Source organism: Sinocyclocheilus anshuiensis, unplaced genomic scaffold, assembly GCF_001515605.1.
Source record: "Sinocyclocheilus anshuiensis isolate Anshui unplaced genomic scaffold, SAMN03320099.WGS_v1.1 scaffold715, whole genome shotgun sequence".
NCBI lineage: Eukaryota > Metazoa > Chordata > Actinopteri > Cypriniformes > Cyprinidae > Sinocyclocheilus > Sinocyclocheilus anshuiensis.
The window spans coordinates 1,501,506-1,506,545 of NW_015551089.1; the positions used below are offsets into that span (position 1 = coordinate 1,501,506).

At 36.2% G+C, this 5,040-nt stretch overlaps 1 pseudogene; it reads right to left on the reverse strand.

Moving 5' to 3' along the window:
- Positions 1–1,011: 1,011 nt before the first annotated feature.
- The window catches only part of LOC107662616 (calpain-3-like), a 16,936-nt pseudogene continuing 12,907 nt past the window's right edge, over positions 1,012–5,040 (reverse strand).

The following is a 5,040-nucleotide window of genomic DNA, read 5'->3' on the forward strand; positions in this document are numbered from 1 at the left end:
ATACACCATTCAATAAAGACCCTGAATGTTGCCATCTGTCATGACATCTGAGATGGTTCCTGGTGATTCTCCAGTAGTTTTTTAAATTATTTTCCTTACTTGGTTCTTCATGTTTCTTATTTCCTATCATTTACAAAAACAAAATTGTCTCCACAAACAACCAGGATTTGAAACAATAAAGACCACCTTCATGGCCCTCATGCATGCTTTTTTTAATGGATTTTGTTATTACCAAATCAAATGGGAGGCTGGGATGTATGTAGTGCATATCTGGGTGAAGATGGAAAGATATTTTTAAGAAATCTGAATCAGAAAGAGTGGTAGTATGATGATAAGAGTTTCCAAGTGTCTGAGACATTTTGTTCAGACAAAATTCTGACTTTTGATAGATTTACAAACCTGGTCAAAACCACATCCATATGTGGTGTGAAATCGGAAACAAATCTGGATTGTGTTTCAGTGTGAATGGTCAGACTGGATTTCAAGTAGTTTTTCCTCATCATTGTAAGGCATCACGTGTACAATGTAATAAGAAGTGTGCAATATTGTCAAGAGTTAAATCCGAATCTATTTATTTTTATTGTTATAGTTCTATATAATATTAGATAATCAATTATATATTAGGTCCATCAGCATATGGCAAAAGGAAATCTCAGGGCCATGAAACATTAGCATCTTTTGAGGCTAGTTGAGGTAAAAGAGAAATGCTGCCTGTAACACCAGTGTAGACAAACTGAATGAAGGTCATGTGAAAAGCTACTCTGAGGAATGAATTACAACAGAAAACCAGCAACGTGCGACGTGCCTCCAAAGTTGCTTGGGCACAACGCCCCCAAAAACGTTTCCTCTGCAAAACGTCAGTCTGTAACACTAATACTCATTTCACTCTTCTTGCCATCCCATTTAAAACTAAAATGAAGAGGAGGAGTGTCAAGAGTTAAATCCTAATCTATTTATTTTTATTGTTATAGTTCTATATAATATTAGATAATCAATGATATATTAGGTCCATCAGCATATGGCAAAAGGAAATCTCAGGGCCATGAAACATTAGCATCTTTTGAGGCTAGTTGAGGTAAAAGAGAAATGCTGCCTGTAACACCAGTGTAGACAAACTGAATGAAGGTCATGTGAAAAGCTACTCTGAGGAATGAATTACAACAGAAAACCAGCAACGTGCGACGTGCCTCCAAAGTTGCTTGGGCACAACGCCCCCAAAAACGTTTCCTCTGCAAAACGTCAGTCTGTAACACTAATACTCATTTCACTCTTCTTGCCATCCCATTTAAAACTAAAATGAAGAGGAGGAGTAATCATGTGTTAAGTTTCTAGAACTGGTGTTCAGTGTGGGCTGAGGTACAGAGAAAGAGGTAACAGTAGTCTGGCACATTGAGTGTTGAGGTAAGAGCTGCTAGTTCTGGTCCTTGCCGAGTCAGGGCTCACCTGGATCCATAGTTGGTCTATGCGTACATGGTTAGCTGAAGCCACTGGAGAAATTGAAATAGAAGTTTAGCATTTTGTGATCAGCCTACAGATTTAAATGGAAGGCTTTTGATGTTTGAAACTAACGACGTGGACCTGATGCTAAACATTACATAGTCTTAAGATGATGGATTGGTGTCCACTCACCTCCAGTACATCAAGTCTGATGGTGCCATCTCCACCTTGATCAAAGGCCTGGAATGCTCCTACAAAGAGAACGGGTTCACTTCAGACAGTATGCATGTATGATTTTTAGCATACACAAGCCCCAAATCAATTGTTGGTAAAAATTTAACACATGAAATATTTCAAGCAGAACCCAGTAAAATCTTTAGTTGTTTAGAAAGCGGTTCTGTATGCATTCCCCACCACTTTTGGTGTTTAAAGAAGTTTCATTTGAAACATTTTCCGAACAAATGTGGAAATTTTCTTTATCCCTACACATTCTGTTTCAACCCTGTTATGCTGAGATTGTGGCAGCATTGTACTAATTCATTCCATCTGTAGCCAAAACATAGGAATAAATTAGTGCGATGTAGCCACAATTTATTAAAATGTTTATTTAATTAATACTTTAATTAATAATTTGATTTATAAAACGTGGCCACAAATTTTTCTGTCACGTGCAGGGCTCTGTATTATTATTTTTTATTTCTGACATCATATTTTATAAAGTCATTTATTATTCAAGCTCACCAGTTCAACTCTGTTATGAGAAAAGGTCAGTCAGCAATTCTTTCCAGAAAAAAAAAAAAACTGTTCATGGAACAATCTTTAAAAAAAATACAATGGTACATTGATATTTGCTTGCTAATACTGTTATTTATCCTTTTTGTCCTGTCTTTCCATCCAAAGACATTATGAATGTAACAGGGTTGACAAAACATTTTTTTTTTTTCAAAGACAAAGTTTTGAAGTTTTTTTAATGCATGATTAATTACAAGGTACAATGAAACTGTGCCTTGTAAAAAAAAAAGTCTATAATTCCAAACTTACTATGACTATGAGTTAATAATGTCAAATATTGAAAAAAAAATTTCTAGCTTAAATGACAACACTTCCTGAGAATGACACTGTGTGTGTACTATTTACTAAACACTATTTGTTTGACTATTTGCTAGTGAAAAAGATTACAACTTACTGAACATCCCCTCCAGTCGCACAAGACAGCTGACGAAACTGTCAAAGTCGATGTTCATGTTTTCATTGGCATAGCGCATGGTGATGATGTCATAGAGCTGGTTATTCAGACGGAACCCTGAGTGGCACACAAAACACGTGACTGAACAGTGACAAGACCATTAGAGACAGACAAATGTTCTTCAACATGAGAACGGATGAACAGTAGAAATACATGAAAAACATTCTAACCTGCATCATTGATGGCGTTTCTCATCTCATAGCTGCTGATAGTGCCAGTATGATCAAAGTCATAGCACTTAAAGATTCCCTGTGGAGAAACTTTAAGTCCATGTGTCTAACAGTCTTGTTTTTTATTTATATAGGAAAGAATGAGGAGATTTCAAACCTGCCACTGTTTGACTTTGTTCCACAAGTGTCTAAACTCTTGTAGGTTAAGTCTTCCTTTTCCGTCCATCTGTGTGATTAGGATTAAGAAAGATTTGCATGCAGATTTGAAATGCATCTGCTACGAAATTAAATCTACTGTACATGAAATGGTGGAGAAGTAACATTTATTATTTCAAAACGGTCAGAATCATAAAACTTTATTTTCTTTCTTTTCAACCCTGTAATGCTGTGAAATTTCCCTCTTTTTTTTAATTTATCATTATGTTTAAGGAAGTGACATCAAATAAGTTTGGGGTCGGTAAGTTTTTCGAATGTTTTTGAAATAAGTCTTTTTTTGCTCAATCAAGGCTGCATTTATTCGATCAGTAAAAGCATTCATATTCTGAATTATTATTACAACTTAAAATAACTAATAATTAAAATATTATTTATTCCTGTGATGCAAAGCTGAATTTTCAGCATCATCCTTGTCTGTAAACAGCCGATCATTTCTTGAAGACATTATATAGAAAAACCACAATCATACAATATAATAATCTACAAAGATACGTACATTTAGACACCACCTTGTTCAAGACATCTTTGAGGTCATTGGCTGAGATCTCCATTTGCTGTAAGACACAAGAATAAACAGAAAGTCAGATGTGGTGTTTATTACACCAACAGAAAACTGTCATGATATGGCTGTTACCACTGTTACCACTGGCATGGCCAATTACCGGTCCCACCCCACCACCATACTCACACTCCCCCCAGCGCTCAGTGGCTCCCCAGTACTCACGTCCCCCGCGATCTGCTGGAAAATGGACAGGAACTGCTGGTCCTCCTCGCTCTCTTCCCCAGTCGAAGCCGGAGCCGGCTGATCAGACATGGGATTTGTAAAATACATACGTGAGAACTGAATTTATTGTCTCATTTTCATGTGAGAAGCCAAAGAATCTGATCACTACTAGATAAAAAAAAGGGGGGGTATTATATGCTCCTTTTTCTCAATAATTAATGCAGATTTTACTTGGACAGCACTGCCCTTTGAAATAAGATTCAAATAAAGTACTGAGAAATAACAGAATGAAGTAAACCTTTGAAAGATTTATTATAAACTACATTTTCTGAAGAAAATTGCTTGCCTCTGCAAAGTCCCCTTGCCAAGAGATTGCAATGTGGTTGCTAAAATGTAGTTTTTGGTGTGTTTCTTAAGTGTTCTGGCTTGTTGTTAGAGCATTGTTAGGCGGTTTCAAGTCAAAAGTGTTCACCCTAAGTCCACTCCAAATCTCCATGATATTCTTAGGCTGGATTTATGTAAACCGTTTTAAGAAAGAAGTTATGAAATTTCTTAAGTGAGTGTGATCCCTCAGAGCAGCGGCTGACAACACTACAATGTCTGCATTTACATCTGCAAGACATATTTTTTTGAGTGGTTGCTCATCTGCAATACGTCTATAGGACGTTTCCTATCAGATGTCAGATAGATGTTTACAAGATGTCTTTAAGATGTTTATGATTTAGAATGTATGTAAAACTGAAAAGATGTCTATCTGAAGTCGTGGCCTAAAGTCCACTCCAAATCTCCATGATATTCTGGGGCTGGATTTACTAAAATCTTCTTAAAAGTTATGAATTTCTTAAGATAAATTGTAAAAAGTTTTTTAGTGCAGTTATTGAGAAGTTAAAACAGATTTTTGCCTGCATATTGCCACAATAATCATTCGTTGCGATTGACTTGACAAGAGTTCAGCACTCGGCGTCACGTTTTTAAAGGGATAGTTCACCCAAAAATGAAAATTACCCCATGATCCAAAATATCCACTCACCCTCAAGCCATGCTAAGGTGTATATGACTTTCTTCTTTTAGACGAATCCCTGATAGCACACGTACATCACGGATGTGTCTATTTGATGTTGTCGAAGATTTTTATTGGTCAAAATATGAAGTGTTCGAGTGTAATCATTATGAATATAACCATTTATATATCCAGTTATTCTTCCATTATAATCACATATGCCTGTGTGGAAAATGCCTACGTGGCT